Source organism: Pongo pygmaeus, chromosome 7, assembly GCF_028885625.2.
Source record: "Pongo pygmaeus isolate AG05252 chromosome 7, NHGRI_mPonPyg2-v2.0_pri, whole genome shotgun sequence".
Taxonomy (NCBI): domain Eukaryota; kingdom Metazoa; phylum Chordata; class Mammalia; order Primates; family Hominidae; genus Pongo; species Pongo pygmaeus.
In genome coordinates this window covers 38,967,501-38,985,045 of record NC_072380.2, presented here as the reverse complement: position 1 = coordinate 38,985,045, position 17,545 = coordinate 38,967,501, and positions in this window count along the sequence as shown.

Here is a 17,545-nt window from a genome sequence, read left to right as displayed (position 1 = left end):
CGCTTCCTGGGTTCACGCCATTCTCCTGTGTCAGCCTCCCGAGTAGATGGGACTACAGGCGCCTGCCACCATGCCCGGCTAATTTTTTGTATTTTTAGTAGAGACAGGGTTTCACCGTGTTAGCCAGGATGGTCTGGATCTCCTGACCTTGTGATCCGCCTGCCTCAGCCTCCCAAAGTGCTGGGATTATAGCTGTGAATCTTTTTGTATTTTTAGTAGAGATGGGGTTTCACCGTGTTAGCCAGGATGGTCTTGATCTCCTGACCTTGTGATCCACCCACCTCAGCCTCCCAAGGTGCTGGGATTACAGGCATGAGCCACCGCGCCTAGCTGGCACTTTTAATTTTTACCCTGAGAGCAAGATTCACTAGATCAGTCACCTCTTTTTGAATTATTAAACTACTTGCTTTGATATCATGAATATAGACACAAGTATAAAAATCTCTTGTTGAACAGCAAAAGACAGAGCTGAAGGTGAGATGAAAACCCAGGCTTTTCAAGGTTAAAGCTAAACAATATTTCACAAAAGGCCAAATGCTGGATTGGTTTGTGGATGAGGGACCGTATTGAATTGAACTGGCTACATAGTATTGATTGAGTGCTTACTATGTGTGCCACGTCTGTTTGAGGCCTTCTCAGATAGAACACAATTTTTCATACAACAGCACTATAAAGTATTGTTGCTCTCATTTTACAGAAGAGGAGCTGAGGTTCTGAAATGTATATTTTGCAGTTTTACTTGTCAGTGTTAAGATTGTTCATGATCTGAGTTTTTTGCTTTTGTAAAAAAAAGATTTATTGTATTCATGATGCCTGTCTAGTCCTGCAACTCCCTACCATGTTATATGTTAAAATTGAAAATGTCATCCATTGATTCGTCCCAGTCAATAAATATTTAATGAATGTTGATGTGCATAGCACTGGGCCAGGAGAGGAATGACTCAAACCCTGCCCTAGGGATGTTTGTAATCTAGAAGGGAGATGAGATAAAAATACCCGTTTCTTTCCTTCCTTCTTTTCTTTTTTTTTTTTTTTGAGACTGAGTCTTGCTCTGTCGCCTGGGCTGGAGTGCAGTGGTGTAATCTTGGCTCACTGCAACCTCCACCTCCCGAGTTCAAGCAATTCTCCTGCCTCAGCCTCCCAGCTAGGACTACAGGCGCAGGTGACTATGCTCAGCTAAGTTTTGTATTTTAGTAGAGATGGGGTTTCACCATGTTGGCCAGGCTGGTCTCGAACTCCTGACCTCAAGTGATCTGCCTGCCTTGGCCTCCCAAAGGGCTGGGATTACAGGAGTGAGCCACTTCGCCTGGCTTAAAAATACCTATCTCATTTAACTCAACATTTCCCCTTCTACATCTATACTCAAGAGAGATGCGAACATATGTCCACACAAAAACCTGTACACGAATGCTTATAGCAGCATTATTCATAACAGCTGCTTCCGAAAACAACCCAAATGTCCATCAACTGATGAACGAACAATGTGTGGTATATCCACACAATAGAATATTATTTGGCCACACAAAGAAATGAAGTACTGATATATGCTACAACATAGATGAACCTGGACACAATTATACTAAATGAAAGAAGCCAGTCACAAAACACCACATATCATATGATCAATTTTTATGAAATGTCCAGAATGGGTAAATCTACAGAGATGGAAAGTAGTGGTTGCCAGCGCCTGGGGGCATGGGGAGCAGAGGGCTTCAGGATTGACAGCTAAAGGATACGGGCTTTCTTTTTGGCATGATAAAAATGTTCTAGGCCAGATGCAGTGGCTCACACCTGTAATCCCAGCACTTTGGGAGGCCAAGGTGGGTGGATCACTTGAGGCCAGGAGTTCAAGACCAGCCTAGCCAAATGGTGAAACTCCATCTCCACTATAAATACAAAAATTAGCTGGGCGTTCTGAGCACACCTGTAATCCCAGGCTACTTGGGAGGCTGAGGCAGGAGAATCTTTTGAGCCTGGGAGGTGGAGGTTGCAGTGAGCCGAGGAGATCAAGCCACTGCACTCCAGCATGGGCAACAGAGCAAGACTCGATCTCAAAAAAAAAAAAAAAAAAAAAAAAATATATATATATATATATATATATATATATATATAAAATTGATTGCAGGAATGGTTGCACAATTTTGTGAATATACTAAAAACTGTTGAACTGCACGTTCTAAATGGGTGAATTTATTGTGTGTGAATGGTATCTAAATAGAGAACTGTTGTAGAAACAAAACACATACCTGAAAAAATAACTATCCACTTATCTTGTAACCACTCCAACTTCCAAAGTGTCACATTCCATGTATACTTTTTTGTTTCCTTGGCTAATTCATTCTAAGGGCACTCCAGCCCGGGCGACAGAGCAAGACTCAGTCTCAAAAAAAGGGGAAAAGAAAAGAAGAGAAAGGAAAAGAAAAGAAGGAAGGAAGGAAAAAAAGAGATATTTTTGAGACATTCAAGGCACTGTCTGAGAAAAGAAGAGATGATATGGGAGATTGAAGGAAAGAACCATCTCATATGAACACAGTATCCTGTATATTGTGATTATCACATTTATTGACGATCTCCCTTCTCTGGCAACATGTGTATCCCCGAGTTCTCTTCATCCTGCCTTCTACCAAAATACATATTCAAGAAAGGATTTTAAATGTGTAATCACACTGAAATTTAGAAGGCAATGATGACTATATTTGCATCTAATTAATGTAAAAATTTTTTATTTTTTTAAATTTTATGAAATAAATTCACTCTCATTTTTCCTTTCTCAAAAATGACTAAACTCTTTGTTGTTTTGTTTCTGGCTTTCTGTTTTGTTTTGTCTTTTGTTTTCTGAGACAGGATCTTGCCCTGTCACCCAAGTTGGAAGGCAGTGATCTGAGCATGGCTTATGGCAGCCTTGGCTTCCTAGGCTCAAATAATCCTCCTGCCTCAGCCTTCAGAGTAGCTGGGACCAGAGGCGCATGCCACTACGCCCAGCTAATTTTTTAAAAAATTATGTTTGTAGAGATGGGGTTCTCCCTACGTTGCCCAAGCTGGTCTTGAACTCCTAGGCTCAAGTGATCTGCCGGTCTTGACCTCCCAAAGTGCTGAGATTACAGGCATGAGCCACCTTGGCCAACCCAAACTCTTACTTTATTCCAGGTACACTGCAAGGTGCAGGAGCTAAGAGTCCAGTAGAGAAAGCAACCAACCAAACAAATCTCATAGGCGGTTCTGGACACTATAATAGGATATAGCGGTATGATAACGGCCCATCTAGGGCAGAGGTATACGACGTGGCAAATCTGCTGGAGTAGCAGGTGTCTGTAGTCAATAAGGAGCTCCTGAAAGGTTTGGAGAGTGCCATGTTTGAGAATGGATGTTCTGGAGATGCTGAGAATGGTAAAATTGGCACTTTAACAATAGAATTTCTGGCAATTGGATGAAAGAGAAAATTTTAAAAAGAAATTTTTTGAAAAATTATTTTTGTAGAGACGGGGGTCTCCCTATATTGCCCTAGCTGGTCTTGAACTCCTGCGCTCAAGCAAGCCTCCAGCCTTGGCCTCCCAAAGTGCTGGGATTACAGGCATGAGCCACCGCGCCCGTCCCAACCTCTTACTTTATTCCCGGTACATTTCAAGGTGCAGGAGCTGAGTCCAGCAGAGAAAGCAAGCAAGCAAACAAATCTCATTGGCCGTTCCAACGTTATTATTGTTGTTTCGTTGTTGTTATTATTTTGAAGGATAGTTATGTAACAGCAATTTAGTAACCACTTCCTGGCTCCTGAATGTCATTTGCAGAGTCGCAGAAAGACAATTCCGTTGCCCTCCTTTAAGAGTCCATTACCAGGACAATAAACTCGGTTCTTGGGGGGAGTCAAGTGATATTCTCACATATGTCCAGTAGGTGGAGGCATTGCTGTTCCAGAAAGAAAACTCTTCTTTGCAAACTTGGTCTGATTGCCATTGCCATTGCCATTGCCGCTGAGCCCCGGAGGGACTGCCATTTACTCCTTTTTGTACGGCGCAGCAGGAAGCAGGCCAGAATTATGCAGTAGAGAGCGCATGGATCTTGGAACCCAACACTGTCGTGTCCTAACCTGGACTCCTCCGCCCAGTAGAGTGACCTTGGGCACATTACTTCACCTCTTTGAATCTCAGTTACCTCATCCAAAAAGTGTTGGTTTCGTAGGTCCGCGATCCCTTATCCACATTTCCAAACTTCCCCACTCTGGAAACCACAAGCATTTTGTAACTCGTGGGGCAGCAAAACCTGACCTCAACTGACTGAAGTTATGTATTATCCTACTTAGCGTGAATATTCTTACATTTCGCTGCAGAAAGGGTTTATATGTTTGATTACAAGGTGCTCCCCTAGCCCACTGGGGGGTTTGATATAATAAATGGTATACTGGGTTGTGTTACTGTGTCCGGAACTGGTGGGTTCTTGGTCTCACTGACTTCAAGAATGAAGCCCGGGACCCTTGCGGTGAGTGTTACAGTTCTTAAAGGCGGCGTGTCTAGAGTTTGTTAGTTCTGATGTTCGGATGTGTTCAGAGTTTCTTCCTTCTGGTGGGTTTGTGGTCTCGCTGGCTCAGGAGTGAAGCTGCAGACCTTCACGGTGAGTGTCACATTTCATAAAGGCAGTGTGGACCCAAAGAGTGAGCAGCAGCAAGAGTTATTGCAAAGAGCAAAAGAACAAAGCTTCCACAGTGTGGAAGGGGACCCCAGCCGGTTGTCACGGCTGGCTCAGGCAGCCTGCTTTTGTTCTCTTGTCTGGCCCCACCCACATCCTGCTGATTGGTCCATTTTACAGAGAGCCGAGTGATCTGTTTTGACAGGGAGCTGATTGGTGCGTTTACAATCCGTGAGCTAGACACAATGGTTCTCCACGTCCCCACCAGATTAGCTAGATACAGAGTGTGGACATAAAAGTTCTCCAAGTCCCCACTAGAGTAGCTAGATACAGAGTGTGGATAGGTGCATTCACAAACCCTGAGCTAGACACAGGGTGCTGATTGGTGTGTTTACAAACCTTGAGCTAGATACAGAGTGCCCATTGGTGTATTTACAATCCCTTAGCTAGACATAAAGGTTCTCCACGTCGCCACCAGACTCAGGAGCCTAGCTGGCTTCACCCAGTGGATCCCGCACGGGGGCTGCAGGTGGAGCTGCCTGCCAGTCCCGCGCCGTGCGCCCGCACTCCTCAGCCCTTGGGTGGTCGATGGGACTGGGCGCCGTGGAGCAGGGGGCGGGGCTCGTCAGGGAGGCTTGGGCCGAACAGAAGCCCACGGAGCGGGGGGAGGCTCAGGCATGGCGGGCTGCAGGTCCGGAGCCCTGCCCCGCAGGAAGGCAGCTAAGGCCCAGCAAGAAATTGAGCACAGCAGCTGCTGGCCCAGGTGCTAAGCCCCTCACTGCCCGGGGCGGTGGGGCGGGCTGCCTGCTGCGAGTGCGGGGCCCGCCGAGCCCATGCTCACCCGGAACTCGCGCTGGCCCGCAAGCACCGCGCGCAGCCCCGGTTCCCACCTGCGCCTCTCCCTCCACACCTCCCCGCAAGCTGAGGGAGCTCCGGCCTTGGCCAGCCCAGAAAGGGGCTCCCACAGTGCAGTGGCGGGCTGAAGGGCTCCTCAAGTGCCGCCAAAGTGGGAGCCCAGGCAGAGGAGGCGCTGAGAGCGAGCGAGGGCTGTGAGGACTGCCAGCACGCTGTCACCTCTCATTACCTTCCTAAAACCTGAGAAAATCCAGAATCCCTAAGCACACCCGGCTCTAGGGTAAGAGATTGTAAATCTGAACTACTGACTGTAGAGGGAGGGAGGAGGGAGGAAAGAAGGGAGGGAGGAAGGTGAAATTGATTAGTGAAATTGATCTTATCTTGTTAGTTTCTCCGCTAGCCATTATCAATAACACACATACTTTTACAAAAGGGGGACTTCAGTTCCAAATACAAGGTATTATGTACTTCTTCATTTCTCTCTTTAGGGTTCCCTCCACCATCCACTCGGTTGCACACACCGGAAGGGTGTAAAGGGTGTTATAAGGATGAAGGGAGGCACCTTGCCAGAAGCACCTGGGCAGCCCCCAAGGACTCTTCTTTCTCCTGCCCAGGCCAATCATACTTGGGGTCCTGGCACATCAGAGAAATCCCAGGGGGGAAAACAAAGACTCACTGCTGATACACTCACATCATTCATTCATTTGATACATACATATTAAGCACCTACTTAATATGTGCTCACTGTTGATACACTGACATCATTCATTCATTTGATACATACATATTAAGCACCTACTTAATATGTGCCAGATACTCTGTGATTAATAAGCTTATTGTCTCCTGCTGAGCCTGTGCCATCCCCGGGTAGACTCGGGGATTGTCTTGGGCTCTGCAAATTACTCAGCACTTCGGGAGGCCAAGACGAGAGGGTCACTTGAGCTCAGGAGCTTGAGACCAGCCTGGACAACAGGACGAGACCTTGTCTCTACAAAAAAATCTTAAAAAATTAGCCAGGAGGATTGCTTGAGGCCGGAAGTTCCAGACCAGCCTGGGCAACATAGTGAGACTCCTTTCTACAAAAAAAATTTAAAAATTAGCTGGATGTGGTGGCGGGCGCCTGTAGTCCCAGCTACTCAGAGGCTGAGGTGGGAGCATTGCTTGAGCCCAGGAGGTCAAGGCTGCACTGAGTCATGATTGTTGCACTGCACTCCAGCCTGGGATACAGACTGAGACCCTGTCTCAAAAAAGAAGACAGAGGAGGAGGCTACAGCAGGTGCTGCTAAAGGGAAGAGGAAAAACCCATTCGTAGACTCAGTCCATAGCTGTCTTTTCCACCATCCCTAAACTTTTAATCATATCCTTGATTTTCACTCTGAAGATTTCACCTGCTTAACACTTCTGCCCTTGGGGAGGGATGGCTGATGGAGGCAGAAGGTGTGACTTGAATGCAGCTCTCACCTGGGCGTTTCTTGACTCTCTGGAGTAAATAGTATGAAGGCCTGGGAAGCTCACCCTGCTGCCAATTTGATGTCTGCTTTAGATGCACCACCAGTATAATGGAGATCACAACTCCTGGCCCCACCCACTTCACCATCCCTTTTATGGCTTTTTTCTTCCTCCCCCTCCATGCTCCAGGCAGATCCAAGTTCTTGCAGTTCTTCGAATGTGTCCAACTCTGCTGCCTTCTTTGCCTTTGCACATGCTGTTCCCTTGCCCTAGAACCGCTCCTTCTCTCCTGTTTAATTCCCGTTAGTCCTTCTGCAGAGCCCAGGGCTCAACGGCTCCAGATGCCTTCCCTACCCTTCCTTTCTGTCAGTGCTGGGCCATCCTGTGGGATCCTATGCACACTTCCATCACAGCACCACACACACTGCGTTGGGGTCATCAGTGTCAGTGTCTCCACCCTGTTTGTGCCTGTCCCACAAACAGGCAGTGGGAGCTCTTGGGGGCACACCCTGTTCTTCACATCTTCAGCATCACTGGCCTTGTCCACAAAGGAGGCACTCAATAAATGCTGGTTGATTACATGAATGACGGTGGAGATCGATATTACTATATTTATGAAAGAGCTCTGAGCTCTTGGGAATATGACCATATTCTACATTGCAGAAAATGACATAAATCTGCAGCCGCTGCAAGAAGAAGTCTGAGACTTATTTTAATGTCAGGTCCTCACCCTGCACAACCTATTACTCATCCCTGGGGCAGAGGCTGTGTTTGTGGGAAGCACACCAGGCAGAACGTCTCAAAGCCTGGGGTCCGGCCCACGTCTATCACCAGCCAGCTGTGTGATCATCGAGGGTCACATGTCAGAACCCTCACTTCCCTTATCAGGGCAACAAAGAATCAGAGCTGCTGAACAACTTCTTTCTTGTTCTGATATTCTCTTATTTTATTTTGAGTGCATTGAGCTATGAGTTCACAGAATGCATGATGACGTCTAAGCAAACTTGCTAGTTTTAAAAATAGGCCATGTACGTGAATGTGCCTTGAAGTGTGCACCAAGACAGGGATTGTGGCCAACAATACTGTGGCCAGGGTGGTGGTCAATTGGCAGATTGTCCTGCAAACCCTCCTACCTTTGCAGTTTGATTCCTTTTTTATCTTCAGAATGTCCTCTCTTAAAATTCAAATTTTTCTGGGTCCCATTTCATTACCTTAAAATCCTAGGATTTCAAGCTAGAAAGGATTTAGCAAGTAATACTTCAGTTATCCCATCAACCTTGCAGGGATTGTTGGCAGGCAACTGGGATGAGACAGGCTCTTAGTGGCACCTGGGTAATCAGCCCCAGTGATGCTGCAGGCTGTTGATAGGGAGAGAGGAAGATACTTAAGTGAAATTGATCCTACCTTGTTAGTTTCTCCTCTAGCCATTATCAGTAACACATGTACTTCTACAAAAGCAGGACTTCCGTTCCAAATTCAAGGTATTCTGTACATCCCCACTTCTCTCTCTAGGGTTCCCTCCACCATCCACTCAGTCGCACACACCGAAGACCTGGAAACCATTCTCTCCTTCCCCTGCCTCTAACATGCAGTCCATCAGCAAATTCAATCCTCTCTTCCTTGAAATATGTCCCCTACCTGCCCGCGTATCATCACCACCACTGCTAAAACTCAGGTGCAAGTCATGTCATCATGTCAGAGCGAATGCAACAGCCCCCTCTCTTGTTCTCTTGCCTCTATTCTTGTTGCCCTAAAGACCATTTTCTAGAGAGCAGCCAGGACCATTATCTCCCGTTGAAAACCCTCCAATCAGTTTCCATCGCTAGTCCAGCGAGATCCAAACTCCTTACCACATTGGCACGGCCCCTGCCTACCTCTGAACCTCTGTCCGAGGCCCAGGCACTCTGGCCTTTCTGTCCCTCACACAGGCCAAGCATTTTGCTCTTTCAGGGCTTAGAACGTGTTATTACCTCTTTCTCCAGATCTTCATACACACCCCAACCTCTAACACTAGTGGGGTCCAGGAACAAGGGCTGGAATGGAAACCCATAAACCATATCTCCAAGTATTTAAAAGTTATAGATCACTCTAAAACCTATCACATAAAACATGTTCTAGCCTCTTACCATGTCAAATGCCTTCATAATGACAAAATTGAAAAATATGTGTAAACACATGGTTTTGATGACTGCGAGTTAGCCAAATACAAAAGAAAATTAAATTTATTATTGTGCATATTTAACTGTTCTATTGATTGGTTGGTGATATTTGAATGAGTAATAAAATAGAGACATATATATTATCTATGACTTATATGTATATTCCACAAAGTTTTTTTTTGTTTCATTTCAGTGTAATCACTAATATAATCATTTTCAAATAATTGTGTTATATTGAGATGAATGACATAAAATATTTTTTTAAATGTTATTGTCCTCAAAGTGTAAAAAATTTAAATATATTATCATTAAAATCTAACTGAAAGTAAATATTTGAAAATTAAAATAGTTTTCATATATCATTTCAAAAAAGTTATTTTTCTCAGGTATTCAAAATTATTTATAATTAAACAAATACATGTTCTAATTAGTGAATATGAAAAGTTTAAATTACAATTATTTAAATAAAGCTGAAAAATTCTTTTGGAAAATCTAGCTAAATTGTATTAGATATTCTTATTTTTTAAAAAAATTCTCAGGCTGAGCATGGTGACTCACACCTGTAATCCCAGCACTTTGAGAGGCAGAGGCAGGAGGATTACTTGAGTCCAGGAGTTCAAGACCACCCTGGGCAACATAGTGAGACCCCGTCGCTACAAAAATTAAAAAAAAATTAGCTGAGTGTGGTGGTGCACGCTTGTAGTCCCAGCTACTAGGGAGGCTGAATGGGAGGATCACTTGAGCCCAGGAGATCAAGTCTGCAGTAAGCCGCGATCACGCCACTGCACTCCAGCCTAGGAACAGAGTGAGACCCTGTCTCTTAAAAAAAAAAAAAAAAAAGAGGTTGGCAGGGCACAGTGGCTCATGCCTGTAATCCTAGCACTTTGGGAAGCTGAGGCAGGAGGATCACTTGAGCCCAAAAGTTTGAGACCAGCCTGGGCAAGATAGTGAGACCCTTCTCCACAAAAAAATTAAAAAGTAACTAGGTGTGGTGGCGCATGCCTGTGGTCCCAGCTACTGGGGAGGCCGAGGCGGGAGGATTACTTGAGCCCAGGAGGTCAAGGCTGCAGTGAGTCATGATTGTGCCATTGCACTCCAGCATGGGCGACATAAGGAGACCCTCTCTCAAAACAAACAAAAGAGAAAACGTGTCTCAATTTTGGTGTTCAGTGCTGTCAAGGTAAATCATTGGTATGCTTTGAGCATCTCACGTCTAAACCAATATACATACACATTTAAGAGAAATGTGAATTACTTGACATTGCAAATGTTCCTCATCCATCATGTGCAAACGTCCCAAATACCTCTTTAATCCATGAGCATCTCCAGAACACAAAGAGAAGAAAAAGATAGATGCTTAGAACTCTGGGAAACAATTCTTCTTTATGCAATAATCTAGTGCTCTGATGCTGTTTTGAGAAAGGTTTGAACAAATTAGTTAATTCGTCCTTTCTCTCACCTAAGCACTTTCGCCACATAAATTCTCTCCAGCGCCACCCACAACCTTGACGGCATTAGGACAAGGTGGTGGAGAAGCGTTTCCCTGGAGTCTGAACCGTGTTAAATAATCAGAGTGGTTGGGGTCCTCTAAATCCCCAGGCCCAGGACAGGGGCCCCTATTGCCCTGTTCCAAGGGTAGTTCCTTCTTTCATGCTTCCCGGGCACCTCCTTATAGAAAGGCCTTCTCTGGCCACCCTGAATAACTGATGTGGCATCCCTACTGCCCCACCCCCAACCATTCTGTGTCCCCTTGTCCCATATGATCTTTCCATAACAATTTACACCATCTGAAATCACATCTTTCTCTACCCACCATGGACCTCGTCATGTGCATAAGCCTTCAATGCCTATTTGTTAATGATTGGACATCTCTGACCATCAGATTCCAGAGGTGCCTCAGCAATGGATGTTTATTTGTGTGATGGTTTAATACACAGTGTCTCCTCATCCACGCTTTCGTGAGATTCCCATGACCTGTGAAGAACAAAGGGCAAACCTGGGGCTCAGAGAAGTTACGAGGTTTGTCACTGTGAGCAAATGGTAGAGCTAAAGCTAACCATACAATTAGGACTCTTTCCCCTAGACCCCTAGAGTGAAGAAGGAGCCTTGAGGGTTTATGGTGCAGCCTCAAAACACACACCCATAGTGAGCAGCCGCACACAATTCTGCCCCTAGAGGGCAGTGGCTGCACACACATGGACATGGGACGCATTTGGCCCACTAGCCGGTTAGTGATGGGTGTCCACGTCTTCACCTAGTTTTTTTGTTTGTTTGTTTGTTTTGTTTTGTTTTTTGAGACGGAATCTCGCTCTGTCGCCCAGGCTGGAGTGCTGTGGCACGACCTCGGCTCACTGCAACCTCTGCCCCCCCGGGTTCAAGCGATTCTCCTGCCTCAGCCTCTCAAGTAGCTGGGACTACAGGTGCGTGCCACCATGCCCAGCTAAGTTTTTGTATTTTTAGTAGAGACGGGGTTTCACCATATTAGCCAGGATGGTCTCGATCTCCTGACCTCGTGATCCGCCTGGCTCAGCCTCCCAAAGTTCTGGGATTACAGGCGTGAGCCACTGCACCCGGCCAACTTCACCTAGATTTTAGAAGACCCTGGAGACGTTTTGGTCATACCAAGACAAGAATACAGTTCCATGGACCTTACTGGCCTGGTGTGTTTCCAGGAAGTCTGGAACTTCCTGGGTGGACCTCCTGCCTTTACCCCGACTTCTTCCAAGGAGAAAGCTAGAACTCGAGCCCAGTTCAACTCTGTGTGTTCCTTTCTGCCCTTGGATACCTTCCTACCAGTCTTGCTCAATTTGAGCACTCCTGACATTTTGGACTGGAAATTTTTGTTGTTGTGGGGGGCTGTCCTGTGCATTGTGAGGGGCTGTCCAGAATCCCCAGCCTCTACACTGAATTGCTAGCAGTCCTCACTCCCCGTCTCAGTTGTGACAACAGAAAATGTCTACAAACATTGCCAAATGTTTGGGGGTGGTAGAAGAAGAAGGTAACAACATTGGCCTGGTTTGAGAGCCACTAAACCAAACCAGCCATGGAATAGATGCCGTGGAGTCTAGCTGTGAACTGTTGTCCAGGAGGCGGCTGGGGAGGAATTCACAAATGTTCCCAGCACAGGATCTTGCAATTTCTGTGTAAACTTTTCTTCCAGTGATATTTAATTTTTTTTATCATCTCCAAATGGTAATCGTTTGCAAATTAAGTCATGTTTATCCTCCTGGCTATGAACTCTAAACAGAGTGCAGGGGATTTTTTGTTTTGTTTTGTTTTGGGGTGTGTGTGTGTGTGTGTGTGTGTGTGTGTGTGTGTGTGTGTGTGTGTTTTCTGGTCTGCACGGTTCTCAGTCCCTCAGAACCATTTATTTCCTTTTATTGTTGTTTTCCTCACTTGGCATCCCCCCTCCACCAGACAGGCTTAATAACTGGCAATCATCACATCGCAGGGCAGAGCAGTCGGCAGCCACCCCCGCAACGGAGGAATCAGAGCCTAAATGCTCTGGAACTATTGCCTCTTTTGTTTTTCTAGGCAGACTCCAGTTTTGTCTCTTGACTATCCCTGAATAAAGAGAATCTTAAAACATCATGTGGCTGCAAATGGCTTCGCATAAGCTGGAAGGAGCAATAAACAGGAAGTCCACAGCAAAGGAGAAATAAAAATGATCAGTCAATTAGGCTGTGAGAATGACTTCACTGAGCGCCCCCCACCCCCACCTCCAAGGCATCTTTGGGGGAAACTGGGCTGCATTAATCAGGCCTGGGCAGGCAGGCCCCAGAGCAGAGCTGCCAGGAGGGAAGGCCTGCAGTGAGCCAGCGACGGGGAGTGAGTGCCACACCACTTCCAGAGCCAAAGATCTGCCAGGAGGGGCAGGACAATGTGGCCCACATGCCGCGAGCAAATCATCCAGCCAAGTTGCAAAACTTACATGACACTCTTTTATCCTGTTCTGGGGTGGGATGAGAGGCCCCACGATGAGGAATGAACACAATTGCCCTGGTACTTCAGCCCACACCTGGCTGCTCTGGTGACACTCTGGACTCTCACATTCAGACAGGACCCCCCACAGTGTTCTTGAGCCATCTCGGCCCCGAGAGTCCCATGTCTAGGGAAACTGCTGCCCTTCCCAGCCACCACCAGTGCCTATGGCTTACATGCCCAGGTACCCTGACCCAGCGATGCCCCTCCAGAGCAGGAATCATCACCACGATAAGTTAGGCCCGGCTCCACCCTACCCAGGAGGCCTTCCTGAAAACAGCATCACAGAGAACTTGGAGGACGACATAGCTACTGCTTTGATGTCGGGCTTAAAGAGAAAGGATGCCTCCTAAAGCAGAGAGAGAGGAGAGAAAGAGATAATCAGCCTTTCGGTGTCTCATTTCATGAAGAGGGTCAGATTGTACAAACGGGGAGTTAAATAAAAAAGGATGTAGGAGGAGGTTCAAACTAATTCAAGGTCAGAAAAGTGAGAAACATATTTTTAGTTTCTATGACCACCTAAAGAAGGCAGGGTAGTCCAGGCGTGGTGGCTCACTCCTGTAATCCCAGCACTTGGGGAGGCTGAGGCGGGAGGATTGCCTGAGCTCAGGAGTTTGAGACCAGCCTGGGCAACAAGGTGGAGCCACATCTCTAAAAAAAAAAAAAAAAAAAAGCCAGGTATGGTGGCGCATGCCTATAGTTCCAGCTACTTGTGAGGCTGAGGCAGGAGGGCTCTCTTGAGCCCAGGAGATCAAGGCTGCAGTGAGCCAAAATCATGCCACTGCACTCCAGCCTGGGTGACAGAGCAGACTGGGTCTCTTTAAAAAAAAAAAAAAAAAAAAAGCAGGGTATACCACATATAGAATATTATGATTTAAAAGTAGCTCCCTCTCCAATCCTAGTTCGTCTAGTCCATCTTATTTTATTTATTTATTTATTTAAGAATGAGTTTCGCTCTTGTTGCCCAGGCTGGAGTGCAGCGACGCCATCTCAGCTCACTGCAACCTCCGCCTTCTGGGTTCAAGCGATTCTCCTGCCTCAGCCTCCCAAGTAGCTGGGACTACAGGCACCCACCACCATGCCTTGCTAATTTTTGCATTTTTAGTAGAGATGGGGTTTCACCATGTTGGTCAGGCTGGTCTCGAACTCTTGACCTCAGGTGATCCACCCACCTCAACCTCCCAAAGTGCTGGGATTGTAGGTGTAAGCCACCACAACTGGCCTAGTCCACCTTATTTTATTGTGGCTACACTGTAAATCCATTCTGGAAGTGGCCAGAGTCATGTCTCTATACTAGGGGTTCAGCTGCGGATAGTGGGGAGTATTTTCAAGGAGGCCTGAGAGAAGGCAGGTGTTATGCTCGATGCGAAACAGCAGGGTGATGGCAGAGCTCTGACCTCCATGCTCCTGAACTAGGGGGTGGTCGTTAGGACTAGGTTGTTTTCCAACAGCTGACACCCCTGTGATTGGACCAAAGAGTTAGATATTTTAACCCAGTGTGTAAAGGTGGTGAATCTCCAGCTTCTGTTTAAGCAATGGCCCATATTCCTGGAAACATTCTTGCTTTCCGAGCCCTGGGATCTTGGAACAGAACCACTTGCCGGAAGTGGCCATTGCTGCTCCACCACTATAGAAAAATCTCCTGCCCAGGTGCCCAGGCTTCTCTGTTTTATCAGCCGCTGCAAGATTCTCCATCACCTCCCTAAGCAGACCCAGCGGGAATCCAACCATCGCAAGCCTATCACTTTTCAACAACATGGACACTTACGTGGACACTTACATGGTAAGACTAGATCCACGTTATGCTGGAGTGAGGAGAGGCTCAGTAAAACTTCCTATCTCCCAGAGAAGCTATGTGCTGAGAACTGACCCAGCCAGTTGTCCTGGACAGTAAGTGAATCAATCGGTAGAAGCCTCTGCTATGCGCCTGGGCTGTGTGTTCAGTACTGTAGTTTATACGAAAGAAGCCAAGAAAGATGTGGTCCTGCCGTCCATGAAGTCGCGCCCCAGTCTAATTCACAAGACTAACGAACATGTGGGCTGAGATCATACGATAAGGCCGCATGACCATTCTGGCCTTCGGTAAACTCAAGCCTGAACATATATGTAAAGCTATGGCGCTTCGTTAAATAATACTGCACATTGTTATTTAACTTTTCTTCTATGTCTTGTACCACCATAAGGTCATAAATTCCTCTAGAGTAGGAAGCACAACTTACCCTTTTTAGGGTCTCATGCATCCCCCCACCCCCTACAGCTTTCAGCACAGGTGCTTGTGATGCTGTTACTGGATGTTCTGGTGAGTATAATTGCGTGAAACACAATAGAATTGCAACAGGAGTTTGTGTATGGGAGTAATCTGGGTGGGCTGGGGTGGTTGGAGAGGGAGGCTGGAACTGCAAAGGGCAATTGACAGTAAAAATACCACAATTTTTGTTTCTTTTCCTTTTGAAAGTAATGATTAAAGATAACATTTAAAAAACTGTAAAAGTGTAAATATTCATTATAGAAACGTGTCAAATGAAGAAAAATATAAAGAAGGAGATTCAAATCATGGGTAATTTCATTCCCAGACATGAGTGAGCTCACAGAATACGTAATTATCAACTGTAACAAGTGTAGTGAAGAAAGAGACCAGCAACAGAATAAATCTGAGAGACCTGGTCTAGAATAGAGGAGGCCTGTCCCAGGATGCAACGTTGAAGCTGAGACCAGAAGGATGAGCAGGGCTGAGATGGATGAAGAGAGAGAGAAGCACATAACAGGTGTGTTAAAGGATGCATTTCTTTAAGAGGCTAATTATGCCTGTAATCTCAGCACTTAGGGAGGCCGAGGTGGGCAGATCGCTTGAACCCAGGAGTTTGGGACCAGTCTGGGGCAACATGGAGAAACCTCATCTTTACAAACACACACACACACACACACACACACATACACACAAATATTAGCTGGGCCTGGTGGCATGCACCTGTAAGTCCTAGCTACTCAGGAGGCTGAAGTAGGAGGATCACTTGAGCCTGGGAGGTCAAGGCTGCAGGAAGCCATGATTGCACCATTGCACTCCAGCCTGGGCCACAGAGTGAGACCCTCAAAAACAAACAAACAAACAAACGAAAAATGAACATGTCAAAGATTCCAAATTCAGTGGATGAAGGTCAGTTGTCCCTCCGCTGGATAGAATGTATCGGCATATGGAAAATAATCCCTACATTGCTGTCAGTCATCTACAACTTGCAGAGTTGTCTCTAGCTCAGAAAATGAAAGATGGAGATGACCAGGAAGAGTAAGTCAGAATGCCTACAAATTCTTCCCCCATTTCAAAGCCTTTCACAGTTTGTCCTGATGTGTGCAAATGTCCTGGGAAGGAAACAGCTTAAGAGAAATGAAAGAAGAGGAGGTTGCTGGGGTATAATGAGCCAGGAGGAGAGTGGTTGAGATAGGATTCATGGTGTACGTTCCCATTTGTGGGCTGTGTGTGTGTGTGTGTGTGTCAAGGTAAAACTTATTTCTTCTTATTTATTTATTTATTTATTGAGACAGAGTCTCGCTCTGTCACCCAGGCTGGAGTGCAGTGGCGCAATCTCGGCTCACTGCATCCTCTACCTCCAGGGTTCAAGCACTTCTCCTGCCTCAGCCTCCTGAATACCTGAGATTACAGGTGCCGGCTAACTCTTCCAGCTAATTTTTTTTTTTTTTTTTTTTTTTTAGTAGAGACAGGATTTCACTATATGTTGGACAGGCTAGTCTTGAACTCCTGACCTCAAGTGATCCACCCACCTCAGCCTCCCAAAGTGCTGGGATTACAGGCGTGAACCATCGTGCCCAGCCTCTTTTTTTTTTTTTTAAGACCTAACATTTTTAGGGCAGTTTTAGGTTCACAGCAAAATTGAGTGGAAGGTACAGAGATTTCCCATATACCCACTGACCCCACATGCACAGCCTCCCCATTATCCGTATCCCTCACCAGAGGGGTATATTTGTTACAACTGATGAACCTACATTGACATATCATCATAATTCAAATAGTGTAATTTACATTAGGGTTCACTGTTGGTGTTGTACATTCTGTTTAACTTTTATTATACATTGGAGAAGAAGGGAATGACCTAATGCTAACAGACTCAGCAGAAAAACTCAGCAAGGCCTGTCTGCCTAGATTCTTCTTGGCCTCTCTGTGCAGAGCGCCTTCCTTCTGAGTATGGGGCAGGACACTGCTGGAATGGGGGTCTGATGACCTGCAGCCAAACCAGGTAGGTCAGATTCTTTCTTTCTTTTTCTTTCTTTCTTTCTTTCTTTTTTTTTTTTTGAGATGGAGTTTTGCCCTTGTTGCTTAGGCTGGAGTGCAATGGCGTGGTCTTGGCTCACTGCAATCTCCACCTCCTTGGTTCAAGCGATCCTCCTGCCTCAGCCTCCCGAGTAGCTGGGATTACAGGCACCTGCCACCATGCCCAGCTAATTTTTGTATTCTTAGTAGAGACAGG